Here is a 16,289-nt window from a genome sequence, read left to right as displayed (position 1 = left end):
GCTCTGTGAAAACCTGGAGGGATGGAGTGGGGAGGGAGGTAGGAGGGGTTCAGAAGGGAGGAGACGCATGTATGCTTATGGCCAATTCTTATTCTTATAACATGCTTATGCCATGTTAATGAATGGCAAAAAACTTCACAATATTATAAAGTAATCACCCTCCAATTAAAACAAATAAGCATTTTTTTTAAAGGGAGCTAATATTATTAGCAGCAGTGAGGCTAGGTCATTTGCTCCCATCCACATGGCTGATAAACAACAGTGCTAGGATTTCTTTTTATCAAGTAGGTATCTATCAGTTCAGTTCAGTCTCTCAGTCATGTCCGACTCTTTGTAACCCCATGAATCGCAGCACGCCAGGCCTCCCTGTCCGTCACCAACTCCCGGAGTTCAGTAAAACACGTCCATCGAGTCAGTGATGCCATCCAGCCACCCCATCCTGTCCTCCCCTTCTCCTCCTGCCCCCAATCCCTCCCAGCACCAGAGTCTTTTCCGATGAGTCAACTCTTTGCATGAGGTGGCCAAAGTACTGGAGTTTCAGCTTCAGCATCAGTCCTTCCAATGAACACCCAGAACTAATCTCCTTTAGGATGGACTGGTTGGATCTCCTTGCAATCCAAGGGACTCTCAAGAGTCTTCTCCAACACCACAGTTCAAAAGCATCAATTCTTCAGTGCTCAGCTTTCTTCACAGTCCAACTCTCACATCCATACATGACCACTGGAAAAACCATAGCCTTGACTAGATGGACCTTTGTTGGCAAAGTAGTGTCTCTGCTTTTCAACATGCTATCTAGGTTGGTCATAACTTTCCTTCCAAAGAGTAAGCATCTTTTCATTTCATAGCTGCAATCACCATCAACAGTGATTCTAGAGCCAAAAAAAGAAAAAGTCTGCCACTGTTTCTACTGTTTCCCCATCTATTTTCCATGAAGTGATGGGACTGGATGCCATAATCTTAGTTTTCTGAATGTTGACCTTTAAGCCAACTTTTTCCACTCTCCTCTTTCACTTTCATCAAGAGGCTTTTTAGTTCCTCTTCACTTTCTGTCATAAGGGTGGTGTCATCTGCATATCTTAGGTTGATATTTCTCCCAGCAATCTTGATTCCAGCTTGTGCTTCTTCCAGCCCAGCGTTTCTCATGATGTACTCTGCATATAAGTTAAATAAGCAGGGTGACAATATTCAGCCTTGACGTACTCCTTTTCCTATTTGGAACCAGTCTGTTGTTCCATGTCCAGTTCTAACTGTTGCTTCCTGACCTGCATTAGGTTTCTCAAGAGGCAGGTCAGGTGCTCTGGTATTCCCATCTCCTTCAGAATTTTCCACAGTTTATTGTGATCCACATAGTCAAAGGCTTTGGCATAGTCAATAAAGCAGAAATAGATGTTTTTCTGGAACTCTTGCTTTTTCAATGATCCAGCGGATGTTGGCAATTTGATCTCTGGTTCCTCTGCCTTTTCTAAAACCAGCTTGAACATTTGGAAGTTCACAGTTCACATATTGCTGAAGCCTGGCTTGGAGAATTTTGAGCATTACTTTACTAGCGTGTGAGATTAGTGCAATTGTGCAGTAGTTTGAGTAGATATCTATAGTCAATGAAATTAGAAAGATGCATTATTTTAAACTGGGGATCAATGGAGGTATTGGCAGTTTGGAAACAAGCTAAAAAGGAGAGTTGGGAAATGGAACTTGGAGAGAGAAGTCGGAATGGGCAGGTGACTGGAGCTCTTGCTGAGATGAGTAACAAGAGGAAAGGAGACAGGAAGTCAGACACTGAGAAGTCTAGATATGCATCCAGCAAGTCATCTGAAGGCAGGACAGCAGACACTGTCATAAGGGAGGAGCACAGGAATCAGAGATACTTCACAGATGCAGTGACCTCAACTGGCCCCTGAAGGATGGCCCAGACCAAGGAATAGATACCCTGAGCAGCACTCCACTACTGAGTTAGCACTCAGGTTCTTCTCAACTAGGACTTTGTCCTCTCTATACAGAAATATAATCTGAGTTTCAAATGATAACATCATGGTTAAAACACAGATTCTATATATTATAACAATAAATTATTTTGATAATTTTAATTATCAGTAAAACAGATGATTTATATTTAATTGTCTTACTACAATAAAATTAAATGGTTACAACTATAATCATTATATATAATATAAAATGCACACTATAAATTAAACAGTTCTGGTACCATAAACAAACACATGATTTAGTTAACCATTGCACATTTCAGATGCTTGAACCTGAGAGGTTTTTTGCTTCCAATCTGATTCAAAGATTTCTCAGGCAGAAGTCTAATCTCTGAAATTCTATTTCTTGTGGCCAAGTTGGGAGGCATATGTCCCTTGCCTGGGTAACTGGTGGGTTGACTGTCAGGAGGAAATGATCTCCTGATCTTTCACAAGCTGGTCTCAACAAAGGAATAGCCTATCTCCATTTTATTTGTTTATTTATTTAGGCCATACTACGTGTCATGTAGAATCTTAGTTCCCTGAACAAGGATCGAACCTGCACCTCTTGCATTGGAAGCATGGAGTCTTAACCAATGGACCATTAGGGAAGTCCCTTATCTCCATTTTAGAAAGCTACTTTATTAAGGTACACTTTGATTTCCCTGGTGGCTCAGACGGTAAAGCGTCTGCCTACAATGCAGGAGACCCGGGTTCAATCCCTGGGTAGGGAAGATCTCCTGGAGAAGGAAATGGCAACCCACTCCAGTATTCTTGCCTGGAAAATTCCATGGACAGAGAAGCCTGGTAGTCTACAGTCCATGGGGTCGCAAAGAGTCAGACATGACTGAGCGACTTCACTTTCACTTACTTTACTTTATTAACTCTAGAAGTCGTGTCCGACTCTTTGCGACCCCGTGGACTGTAGACTATCTGTAGATGACTATCTACTTGAATACAAACAAATGTAAACACTTGTAACACAAAGAGGATTCCTAATGATAAGGAATGGGATTCCCGGGTGACTCAGTGGTGAAGAATCCACCTACCAGTGCAGGAGATGCAGGTTTGATCCCTGGATTGGGAAGATCCCCTGGAGGAAGAAGCAGCAACCCACTCCAGTATTCTTGCCTGGAGAATCATGGGTAGAAGAGCCTGGTGGGCTACAGCCCACGGGGTCACAAAGACTTGGACATGACTGAGCACACATGCACACACAGTAATGATAAGGAATGGAATAAAGAAATTCAATCCAAATCAACACACATTTGGTAGATGATGAATTCAAAAGCACCTAGGACAATGACTAGCACATTAGGCTCAATAATAATTTTATATACAAAGTGAAATTGCTTCTATGTGCCTGAGAGTGTGTTAGACTCTGTAAGTGCAGGACCAAAAAAATGATGATGCAAACAATTGAAAGAGCAGGTAGAAAAAGATGCAAACTTTGAGAGAGGGCTACGTTGGTGTGGAAAGTAAGGAAAGAAATTTTCCTAACTTTTTCCTAAATTTTCTTTCCACACATTGATGTGGAAAGAAATGAGGAAGTCCAAATGCAGAAATTTGAAAATTGATCAGGGTAGCATTTGATAGAAACTAATATGTGTTCAAAGGATACCTATAGGAGAATAATAGGGGTGGGGGGAAAGCTAAGAAAATAAGTTAGCAAGCATTTGAGAAGTCCCCCTACCCAAGATGCCTTGACTAGTTCTCTGATGACAATTATTCCACCTCCAGAAGCCAAGGCATTCATTTTGCTCAAAACTTTATTTATTAAAATGCAAATATATGCATGGAGCTTTGCTATATGATGCTCTCAACCCGTATGCAGGTCAAGAAGCAACACTTAGGACTGGACATGAAACAAGGGACTGGTTCCAAATTGGAAAAGGAGTATGTCAAGGCTGGATATAATGCTGGGCTGGATAAAGCGCAAGCTGGAATCAAGATTACCAGGAGAAATATCAGTAACCTCAGATGACAGAAAGCAAAGAAGAACTAAAGAGCCTCTTGAAGGTGAAAGAGGAGAGTGGAAAAGCTGGCTTAAAACTCAACATTCAGAAAACTAAGATCATAGCATCTAGTCCCATCTCTTCATGGCAAATAGATGGGAAAACAATGGAAACAGTGACAGACTTTATTTTTTTGAGTTCCAAAATCACTGCAGATAATGACTGCAGCCATGAAATTAAAAGATACTTGCTCCTTGGAAGAAAAGCTATGACAAACCTGGACAGCATATTAAAGAGCAGAGCCATTACTTTGCTGACAAAAGTCTGTATAGTTAAAGCTATGGTTTTTCCAGTAGTCATGTGTGGATGTGAGAGTTGGACAATAAAGAACATTGAGCACTGAAGAACTGATGCTTCAAACTGTGGTGTTGAAGAAGACTCTTGAAAGACCTTTGGACTGCAAGGAGATCAAACTAGTCAATCCAAAAGGAAATCAAGCCTGAATATTCATTGGAAGGACTGATGCTGAAGCTGAAGCCCCAGTACTTTGGCCATCTGCTGCAAAGAGCCGACTCACTGGAAAAGACCCTGATGCTGGGGAAGATTGAAGACAAGAGGAGAAGAGGACAACAGAGGATGAGATGGTTGGATGGCATCACCGATTCAATGGACATGAGTTTGAGCAAGCTCTGGGAGATGGTGAAGGACAGGGAAGCCTGGCATGCTGCAGTCCATGGTGTCACAAAGAGTCAAACATGACTCAGCAACTGAACAACAACAGTGCTATATGATGCTCCAGGCTTTTGTTCTAAGGATAAATGTGGAAGGGGGGTTTGGAGTAGGAAAGAAGAGTATAAGTTACTAAATATCCAAGAAGAAAAAGAGAGAGATAAGTCAAAAAGGGGTCCAGGAGCAGGAACCCAGGAGACCTTAATGGCATTCCCTAATGTAAAAGTCCTGCTTCAATAAACCTTAAGACTCAAGGTGCTGGAATGATCCAAGTATGAGAACATGGCTTACAGCCCTACCTTCTGATTCTGCCATATGACTGCTACTCATCACTGGCTGAGACCTCTCTCAAAGTGGCAGCTCTCTGTAGGACCCTTTATGTTCCTGTGGTGGGAGCCTGTATCCCAAGAGGTTAAGCCTTGGCTGCCATCACCAATGTGACTACCAATGAAGTCCAAATTGTTAAGTACAGTGAGATTAAAATGTCCGTCAGCCCTCATGCATTTGATTATCTCTCTCAGTACTCTTCAATTATGAGACAAGCTAGCCCTATGTTTAAGGTTATTTTGGGAGACAAGGACACCTCCTGACAATGACCAAGAGTGATGTGTACCATTAGAGTTCCACAGTTGAGTGCAGCTGTTTTCTGAGACTGTGTTTTCTACAAAATGAAAAAGCAGGCTGCCTCTTTCTCAGATAACTGATGCAAAGAAGGCAAGAGGGTGATAGGCAGTTCAGACAGCAAGCTAAGACTCTGGAATTTCAAGTCCGCTTGAGATATTTCAGATGTTCTCAGAGTCTGAAGGGCCTTGAAAGCACTTTGCCTTTAGTCAAGTGAACTCTAAACATTTCCACTCCTCTTGAGTCTTCAACTCCAAGTTTGAAATCTTCAACTCCATCACTCTCAGAAGACAGAATTTTCCAGACAAATAAGTTAAAATACACTTATCACTCACCCAATACTTGCTGGCACTCCGCTCTTAAGAAACTGACATCTTGATTGGAAAAAAAAAAAAAAAAAAACAGCCAGTAATGAAAATATAACCAATGAGAGAAGAATATAGCCAGATGAAGAAATTCTAAGGTAACTAATATTACAGAGAGTTGGAAATTATCTTGTTTTTAATTATTTATTTTGCAGAGAGTTGGGAGTAAGACTTTCTATTCTTCTTACGTTAAAGAGAAATTTAAATGTTTTATACCCAACTAAAATTTCCCAGGCTTTAATTTTCTTTCAACATCACTCTGCAGACATGGAAAAACAACCAATTCATTGACACCTAGAAGGAAACATTTTAAGAAATAGATAAATGGAAATACCCTTTTCAGGGCTCCTCTGATCTCTTCACTGTTTCTTTTTTAAGATCCTCTTTCTCCTCTTACTCACTAAATGTGGATGTCTTTAATGTTCTGACCTTGGTCCTTGTCTATACTCTGTATACTCCTCCCTGGAACTTTTAGCTACTCTTAGAGTGTAAGAACGATAAAACATATCTTACAGTTCCAAGGTCCCAAAAGAATGACTGATTTTCTTGAAATTATACCTCCATTCAGTTGTGGAAGCAGTGATAAAATCTCTGTCCATAATAGCAAAACTCAAACAAGAAGTATGACTTACATGGCCTTTCACTATTTTCACTGAATTGTTTGAATGGACATTTTAAGATTGTGTAGACACAGACTTGGGCTTCCCTGGTGGCTCAGTAGTAATACCCTACCTGCCAATGTAGGAAATGCAGATTCAATCCCTGGGTCAGGAAGATGCCCTGGAGAAGGAAATGGCAACTCACTCCAGTATTCCTGCCTGGGAAATCCCATGGACAGAGAAGCCTGTTAGATTGCAGAGCATGGGGTCACAAAAAGAGTCAAACACAACTTAGCAACTAAACAACAAAAACAGATACAGACTCAATGCTCTAGCCTTGTTCAATTGTAAACAAGTTTAGTCTAATGATTAGATGTTCAAATATGAGTGTCTGCATTCTAGCAGAACATATTTCTTCCTGGGCCATCTAAGATCAATACTCCTAAGAATACAACTTGGGGAGCTATTTCATTAATAAGACAGACTCTCTTTGGCCCACATTTCCAAACACAAATCCTCTATTCCCTTTCTTTTAGCAATGAACCAACAGGTCCAATATTTCTCTCAAACAAAAGAAAAATATATACTTCCCAGATTTCTCTCCCTTCTGCTTCCTTCATCCAGATAAAGCCAGTATCCTTTGCGAATGGATAAGAAATTTGTGACAGTGCTGACAACTGGCTCTAGTAAACAAGATGAAAAGGTCACTGGATTATTCACTTTATCCAGGTTCCACTATTAACTCACTGATCTATAGCTCCCGGCAATCCACTTAACCCTCAGGGCCACAATTTCCTTAATTATCAAACGAGTAATACACACTCTGTCATCCCACTGTGGTCATCCTTTCTAAACCAAATACCAACATACATTTGTTAAGTCCAAGTATTTCTGGTGGCTAATTGATAAAGAATCTGCCTGCAATGTGAGAGACCTGGGTTTGATCCCAGGGTCAGGAAGATCCCCTGGAGAAGGGAATGGCAACCCACTCCAGTATTCTTACCTAGAGAATCCCACGGACAGAGGAGCCTGGTGGGCCACAGTCCATGGGGTCACAAAAAGTTGGAAACAACAGCAACTAACACTACCACCACCACACCCTATGGATAATACAGCCCTTTATTCTTCAACCATATACCATGTTATATGTCTCCTCTATTTACTTAAGTATCAGAGATAGATTTAGCTTAAAGAAATTCTAAAATCTAGTCTGTCAACACAGCTGATTCTACTTCCACAATATTTTGTGAAATTTTTCTCCTCTTTATCCATCTCCCTTATTTTGTACTTTTATTGTACTTCATCTGGATTACTCCAGTGGTTCCCAATTGTTCTGTAGAAATTTCTGCCCCCATCTTGGCCCTGCCAATTCATTCTCTACTATCAAAATGACATTTTCAAAACTAAAATCTGATATACTATCTTCTATTTAATATTCCTCAACTATATTTCCTTCATGAAAACATCCACATTCTTGATTAACATTGAAACAGCTCTCAGCATCCCTATTCCCATAACCTGGCCCATATTGATACTATTTCCTCTACCTGGATTTTTACTTTTCTTCTTTCCCTGGTTTTTTTCACCCACATTCTCATGTACTCAATTTTCCTAACATTCTTCATATCCCACTATATTATTCCTACTGTATTAGCCAAAACAAGTATACCTTCAGAGCTGTGAAGGATCTGAAATTTTATCCTGTCTACAAACTAATAAGTTAGCCTGCCACAGTTTCATGGATGCTGGGAGGAGACATACTTTGAGTCAGTAACAAAGACAGCTCATCACTCACAACATTGCAGTAGCCAGAATATCAGCATTTGCTTCAGTTTCCAGTTCTATAGAGTGCCTCAGAGAGGGGCTAGAAGGCATCTACAAACTTACTGGATGGTGTTATAGGAGAAGAATTCAAACTGAGGGAAGCAAAATATTTTATAATGGACTGTAAAACCACCTGCCCTTTGACCCAAAGGGAGAAATTCTCTATCTCCCAAGATTGTTCATTACACTAATATCCTTGAAAATATAGTCCAAAACAAGAGAAAGTGAGTGCTTCATTTTAAAAACATGCAGGAAATTGAGAGACCTGTGGAGAAATATTTTCCAACACACAACTTTCTGCAATAGCAATATTGTTAACCCTGAGTTCTTGTTATCCCCATGACTGTCTATCCTGTCACTAGATTTTAAACTTCTTGACAACAGAGACTTGTTTTGGAGCTCTTCATTTAGTGTGTGACACAGAGTTGCAATCTCAAATGTATTTGTTGAATAATAATCATTTGATCTAAGAAAAATCTCAGATGCACATTACTTTGTACATTCCTAAACAGATAATTCATATAACTTCAATTAGATAGTGGATGTGGAAATTTCTAGAAAATTATAATGATCATTTTTTTAAAGTAAGTTGTTTTAATAAGTCTTGAAAAATTCTCTAAATCACTTCTTTCCTATTTTAAAAAATGGAGCAATTGAATTCTAGGATCCATTTATTACTCAAATCCTCACCTACATGTTTCCATTTTCTTGAATGTCTTTGAACAATTACTGTAAGAAAACACCCCAAATCCACATTCTCTTCACAGAACAATTCCTGACAAGAATAGTTGCTGTATCCACTTTCATGATCTCTCTTGACTAGGTGAACAAATTCTTCTATTTAATTCCCTTATAAAGCCTCCATCTTCCTAGAGTCAAATCCTCCAGGCCTGACTTATCCATCTCTCCCCTTACACTTCCCTACATAATAGTCACTACATGATGCTCCCTTCCTGGGATCTAGAAAATAGTGGCTTTATCCTCTGGTGCCCAGTCTCATTCATAGAGCTAAAATCTTCTGAGAGTCATGGAGGTAGTGTTCTGGAGGGTGGAGAATTGAGGTGAGCATCAGGAAGTTTGGAGATCATTACTAAATTAACAAAAACGATTTCCCGTAGAAAATCTGAAGGTGGTCTAGCTCAGAACCAGCTTGATCTGCAGGGGTTATATATATTTTTTGGGTGTCCCAAATCATCACCCTCACTAACTTGTTGTTTCTCACCTGTCTTCAAATATCCTTGCACCATCCACCATTTAATACACATTAGGTACATTGTCTTAAGAAGACCACGATGATAGTACAATTATAATTTAAGAAGAGAAGATCGAAACTAGGGAAGAAACTGCTCACCTATAGTCCTTTTTACACTTTCAGATCATTAAAAACATATGAGCTTTATTGTATTTTATTATCTTTTAATGGGTAACATTTATAAGCATTTATATTTATTGCCATAATTGATGTCCTTAGGTTTTAGCATTTTATAAGATTTCTTAGCATTCACTTAATTTCCTATCTTTTACTGGATTGTGATTTAGCTGTTTTTATTTTTCTAGCTATCTAAAAAGTTAAAAATAAGTCAATAAAAATAAAAAGTTATAAATCCATGTTTTAATGATATTTATGAAAGTGAAATGTTAGTCTCTCAGTTGTGTCTGACTCTTTGTAACCCCATGGACTATAGCCCACCAGTCTCTTCTGTTCATGGAATTCTCCAAGCAAGAATATTGGAGTGCAAAGCCATTCCCTTCTCCAAGGATCAAACCTGGGTCTCCTGTATTGCAGGCAGATTCCTTACCATCTGAGCCAGCAAAGAAGCTCGATTGTATTTATAGAAAATATTTAAAATATTTTATAAAGTATAAGATACATACAGAAAGTAGTTATTATACATGTATATCTTATTGTATTTTCAGAAATATAAAAGCTATAGAAACAACAAGCACATCAAGAAACAGAACACTGTTGGTATCTAAGAAGATCCCTGTCCTCTATCCTAGCCTCTGGCCCTCCAAAATGAATTGCTCCCCTGATTTTTAAGAGCGTGAATTAGTTTTGTACTTTATATAAATGGAATTATCCAGTATGTACTCCTTCATGACTTACTTCCTTAGCTCAACATTGTATATGAGTTATATCCACATTGTTTTATGTAGTTATACTGCATTCATTCTCATTGCTATATAGTAGTCCTTTGGGTGAATGTACTGCCATATATCTATCCATCTGACTAATAATGGGCATTTTTGCAGTTTACAGTTTAGGAGTATTAAGAATAGTCCCACTTCTGGCTATTGCTTGAAATGTACAAGGCTAGAAAGAGTGTAACTCCCACTCTTACAACAACAAAAAAATGCTGTACAATCTACAAATTTATAACTTTGCTTGAAATTGTCAGCTATCTGAGCTTGCAGAACAGACAACTGATCTGAAATCTAAGTCAATACAAGTGTGTACAAGGAGAGATAGAAACGAGCACTTGCTTACCCGGGGCAAATGCTGCCAGACATGGGTAAGAATTCAGCTGAAATTTTTATTGAACTGTTAGGGCAAAGTGATGGGTCTCAAGAGAATACAGAACTCGTGAGGATGCAGATATAAGGGAAACGTGCACCTGTTCGTGGGCTCTGCTGCACACACTTAACCAGTGACCACAAAAAAGACTGATGAGCATCCTTGTAGTGCAAGCCTGAGGAAAGAGATCAGCAGCTGCTGCAGGAAAGGCATAAAACCCCATCCAGATTCTCCTTGCCTGCCACCTCTTCACAATAAAAGCCAAACAGCTGGGAGAAGACAACACACCATCCTACTTACAGCAGTGGGAAAGTCTTCCTCTACACCTGGGGGAAGAGCAGAGAGAAAACAAAACAAATTTTCCTTTAGGAGAGGAGCAAGAATCTGAAATGGGCTCAGAACTGCCCCCTCGGAGAGGGGCAGGAACCCTGAGAAGACCACAGCCCTGAGGCCCAGGGACACAGTGCCTTTGTAAGGCTGACTATTAATGAGAACAGAGTATACACCTACTCCCCACCACAGGCCAAGAATTGTCAGGTCACAGGTGATAGTTGAATACTGCTGGCAGAGACACAAGAGCATGAAAAGAAACTCTCTTTGAAGCACAGCATAAAGGGAAGGCCTAAAGCTAAGAGTAGATGAAATATTGAGAAAAACTGTGGGAAATCAACACCCAAACTCAAGACAGGAGCAGTGCTCGAGGAATTAGATGCATGTGATACATGGAAGGTAACTATAGCAACAATGAATTATAAATCCAGAGGAACTAACTGCATTCATGCAAATCCCGAAACTAAAGTTTTAACAGAAAGAAAGGCATGCCCACGTTCAAGCATCCAAACTATTTACCTCGGCCTCAAGTGTCCTACACAAGATATGTCTTTCAACAACATATATCTTTTCTCCAAAAAGCAAGAGGGGGAAAAACACCATCAAGAGAATGCAACCAAAAGAAGCAGAAACACCCATGACACAGATGTTGGAACCATCCAAAAGGGAATTTAAATTCATAATTAATAGTTATCTTAATAAGATGGATAACAAGTGATATCAGATGGGTAATTTTGAAGCAGCTTCCCAGGTGGTGCAGTGGTAAAGAATCCGCCTGCCAATGCAGGAGACTCAGAAGAGGTGGATTCCATCCCTGGGTCAAGAAGGTCCCCCAGAGTGGGAAATAGCAACCCACTCCAGTATTCTTGCTTGGAAAATTCCATGGACAGAGGAGTCTGGTTGGCTACAATCCATGGGGTCCCAAAGAGCTGGACATGTGAGCAACTTGCTAAACATAACTTTAGCAGAGAAACGGAACTGAGAAAAAAAAAATCAAATGGGAATGCTAGAAATGCAAACACATTAACAGACGTGAAGAAAGACTCACCAGCAGCCCTGACACAGCTGAAGAAAGAATAAGTGAACATGAAGACAGGGTAATAGAAACTACCCAAATTGAAAGAGAAAGCAAATAAAACAGTAGTACTAACAGTAGTAGCAATAGTAGTAGTAGAAGCAGTAATGGCAGTAGAGGAGGAAGAGGGGGAGGAAAAGGAGGAGGAGGAGAGTAAGAGGAGGAGGAGAGTAAGAGGAAGGAGGAGGAAAAGCATGAAACAAGCACAGGAAAAAGAGAGCACAGAGAAGGGGGAAAGAGAGAATGAGACAGAAAAAGATACGTGGAAAAAGCAGGGCTGAGAATTTTCCAAAAGCAATGATATGACACAAAGCAGGGGAAAAAATAAAGCGAGGCATGCCATATCAAAACTACTAAAAACCAAAGACAAAACTCTTGAAGACAACCAGAGAAATGTGGCATCTTATCTAGGAGAAATGAGGATAAGAACTATCATAGACTTATCAGAAACCACAAGAAAATGAAATGGCATTTTGAAGTATTGAAAAAAACCCTGTCAATTCATTATACTCAGCCCCGCCCCCCCAAAAAAAGTCTTTCAAAAATGAATGAGGCATACTTTCTCAAAAAAAATAAAAAAGGAACACTTGTTAAACACCTGTATTTGAAGAAAGATCAAAGAAAGTCGTAAAAGTGGAAAGAATACGACACCAGCCAGAAGATGGGCTCTACACAAAATGAAATGAAGGGGGATGAAAATGTAATTAATACCAGTATGATAAATGTTTCTTTATTCTTATTTTAATAGCTGTAATAGATTACTGTCTAAAGAAAACAGTAGTACCAATGAATTGTATTACAACGTATGTTAAAGCAAAATGCGTGATAAAATAATACAAAGCATGTAAAACAGAAATTGGGAATAACATTCATGTGAATGAACAGAGTCTATGGTGTTTACCAAAACTACTGACCTCCATGCTTTCTGGGACCTCCTTCTATGGAACTGCTGGTGTGTCCAGAAGTGCAGTGGACACAGCCGCTCTCGGTACCCAGGCTGGATCACCCTCTGGAGTCAAGGGCTGCAAAGCCCCTCCTGAGACAAGTCCAAGAAGAAAGGAAAATCAACTATTCTTATGTACTCCTGCTGCCTACTTCTCTGTAGTCAATGTTTTTTCAGACTCCTGGAGAAAGAAAGCATGTTCTCTCTCCTGTCTAATTTAGCTTCTTTCCTGGGGCTCCAGCTCTTGGGGACAAAAGCCTCTCTGTGCAGAAACACAAGTCTTCAGGCCACCTGGACTATGGTGGGATGGTTCGCCTGTGGCAATTACTTTCCCTTCTTGCTCTCTCTTCCACCGCAGCAAAGGAACCCACTTAGAAGTAAATTTACAACAGAAGCAGGAAATCCAATCTCTCGGGCAAGAAAAAGCTAAAAGAAAAAGCTGCAAATAAAACCCAGAAAGGTGGAATTTGAGGTGGGAATAGCTGCAATTTTGATCGTATGTCAAACCTGTAACGGCTGAGTGAACTCCAGGAGCTACCCAGTGCTGCCCAGCTCGAGGGGCAGTGAGCTGAGCTAAAGAGGTTGGCAGGTGGCGATGGAGACAGGGCAGGACTAGCACTGGCAGCTTCTGACGTGGAGGCGAGGGCCAGGCTGGGGACATGACACAGCCCCAGCTGTACCTGCAGAGCTGCCCGACATTCTATCATGGTCTAATAAAACGCGAACCTGGAGAGTCATCATTTGTAAGGCAACAAGCAGCTACCTGTGTGAGATCCAGGCCTGAAACACACAACACGACACGATCTTCCAGTAGCAAACAGCTCAGGCTGGAGGGCAAAAGTATTTGGTCCCATGGAGCTATCCTGGGCCTCCCTGGTGACCCAGATGGTAAAGAATCTGCCTGCAATGCAGGAAACCAGGTTTCAACCCCTGGGTCAGGAAGATCCCCTGGAGAAGGAAATGGCAACCCACTCCAATAACCTTGCCTAGAGAATTCTATGGACAGAGGAGCCTGTCGGTCTACAGTCCATGGGGTAGGAAAAAAATCACACATGACTGAGTGACTTTCACTTCACTGCTTCACCATGGACCCACTCTGGTAATGCCTGCTGTGCAAGAAGGGCCTGAGAAGCAGTTGAGAATAAACAGCCCAAAATCACCACCAGTGTGCCTTTGAGGTAACATCTTATGTCACCCCCCATTGACCAGGAGACATCTGGGTAGCATTACAGAGGAGGGGGGCAGCCCCTTCACACACTCTCCTCCACCTTCTAAGACCCACTGGGTCTCCGTCTACAGGATGCAAACTCCCAAGCACTCAGTCTCAGGGCAGGGTATCACTCTGACAAAGCCAGCTTCAAGAGCTTCTACATGCAACTCAGCATGTTAGAAGCCCCAAGAGCTAAGGGCTAAGACCACTAAGAACCCTAGGATATTGCCTTATTCCTCTGCCCCTATCTCTAAGAAAAATATCCTTACTAATGCAAGCCTACTCATCTTTCAGGGTCCACACATTCTTCCTCCACCACAAATCCTTCTCTGACCATGTCAGTGAAAATCTGATTTCCTAAAAGGATTAGTCTGATACTTAGACATAACTTCTCACCTAATTAAAAGATAAAGATTAAAAATGCCCACAGCTGGCAAAATTTAAGGGAAATAAGGTATTTGCACATGGGCTCAGGGAGTCCACCTCTGAAGGTCAATTCAGCAATACGTAAAAAATGGAGACTGCATATAACCTTGGAGAAGGCAATGGCACCCCACTCCAGTACTCTTGCCTGGAGAATCACACGGATGGGGGAGCCATCTCTGGGGTCGCACAGAGTCAGACACGACTGAAGTGACTTAGCAGCAGCAGCAGCAGCATATAACCTGGACTTGAAGCTCTCCTCTAGGAGCTGTTCAAACAGACGTGTGCGAACAAGGTGCTCGTTGGAAGCCAGCTCATACTGTGGGTAAGTATGGAAACATTTTCTGTCTCTGGTTCCTGGCTTTGTTGCTTAGAAGCTCTAAAATACTCTGAACCTCAGTTTTGCATCAGTAAAATGGAGGTATAGACAAGGATATTGTGAAGATTAGATGATAAAATACATTGTAATTTGACATAATGAAAACTCAGTAGTTTTTCATTATCTTCATCTTATTGAAATTCAGATATTTTTCCTAACCATAGATCATCATCAATAGAATTTGATCAGAAACATTAAGATAGATCTATGCAATAGAATACTATGCAGGCTTTTAAAAGAATAAAAGCTCCATATACATACTGAATATTTAAAAAATGGATTTCAGAGGAGCTTGTGTGTGTATGTGTGGGTCTACGCATCTCTATGGATGTAACTATGTCTGGTTTGGGTGTGTCTGTGTGGCTTGTATGTCTGCAATGTGTGTGATTCCCATGTGTATATCTATGGTGTGTGTGAGTTTTCTATGATTGTGTGCAGTGTGTGCGTGTGTGTGTCCTGGGTGTATGTTTGGGAGTTCTGTATGTTTCTAGTGTGTAAATTCTCTGTGTTTTCTGTGTGAGTGGTATGTGTGTGTCTGCAGGATGTGTGTGTTTGCCTGTGGGACATGTATGTGGGGGGTGTGAGTTCTGTGTGTGTGCATGCATGGTGTATCTGCAAGTGAGTTCCATGTGTCTGTGGTGAGGGCATGTCATCAGGGGGTGTGTATGTGAGACCCATGTGTGTATCTGCCAGGCCGTGAAAGTTCTATACGTGTGTCTACGGGTTGTTCAAGTTCTATGTGTGTGTCTACAGGGTGTGCATATACCTACAAGATCAGGAGGTAGCAAGATCAGGAGGTGAATAAGTACTGGAACTCAGGTGTGAAGGAAGCCTGGGTTAGGTTCCTGTTCACCCTAGAGAAATGAGTCAACTCCTCTATTTCAAGTTTCTTTATCCATTAAAAAAAAAATATCCCCTCCAGTCCCTGGGTCATGTGAGGATTATTACAGATGATGGACTGCATGGAAACCACATAGCACAATGTCTGGCACATACTATGTACTCCCTATGGTCCAGTCATTGTTCATCACTTCCAAACTGACAGAAAGATGTCTGGACACATGTCTCATATCTTAACCCAGTTGGGTGTCACCAATCGGTGTGTATTTAATTTTCTCTCTATAATTTTCTATATTGTGTGGCTATTTTGCAGGCACATACATTTTCTATAATAAAAAAAAATACCTGCCTTTTTCAACAATAGTTGCCTCCACGATGCAGGTAAAACACCCTTCAAACTCCAATCCTCTGCCAGGTATCTCTAGCTCTCAGTAAGCATCTCTCCACGAGTCCCTGAGATTCCCATCCTTACTGTATTGTTGTATGTCAAGCAGCACTTGTGGATTAAGAGCCCAGACTG

At 40.8% G+C, this 16,289-nt stretch overlaps 1 non-coding gene across 1 annotated transcript; it reads left to right on the top strand.

Annotated features, from left to right (window-relative positions):
- Positions 1-2,623: 2,623 nt before the first annotated feature.
- TRNAC-ACA lies at positions 2,624-2,695 on the top strand. Its single transcript has one exon. It is a non-coding gene; the product is annotated as a tRNA-Cys (tRNA).
- The last annotated feature ends 13,594 nt before the right edge of the window (positions 2,696-16,289 follow it).

The sequence above is a fragment of the Oryx dammah genome, unplaced genomic scaffold (assembly GCF_014754425.2).
Source record: "Oryx dammah isolate SB20612 unplaced genomic scaffold, SCBI_Odam_1.1 HiC_scaffold_22, whole genome shotgun sequence".
NCBI lineage: Eukaryota > Metazoa > Chordata > Mammalia > Artiodactyla > Bovidae > Oryx > Oryx dammah.
The sequence above is the reverse complement of the archived record's forward strand: the minus strand, read 5'-3'. Positions and strand labels throughout refer to the sequence as shown.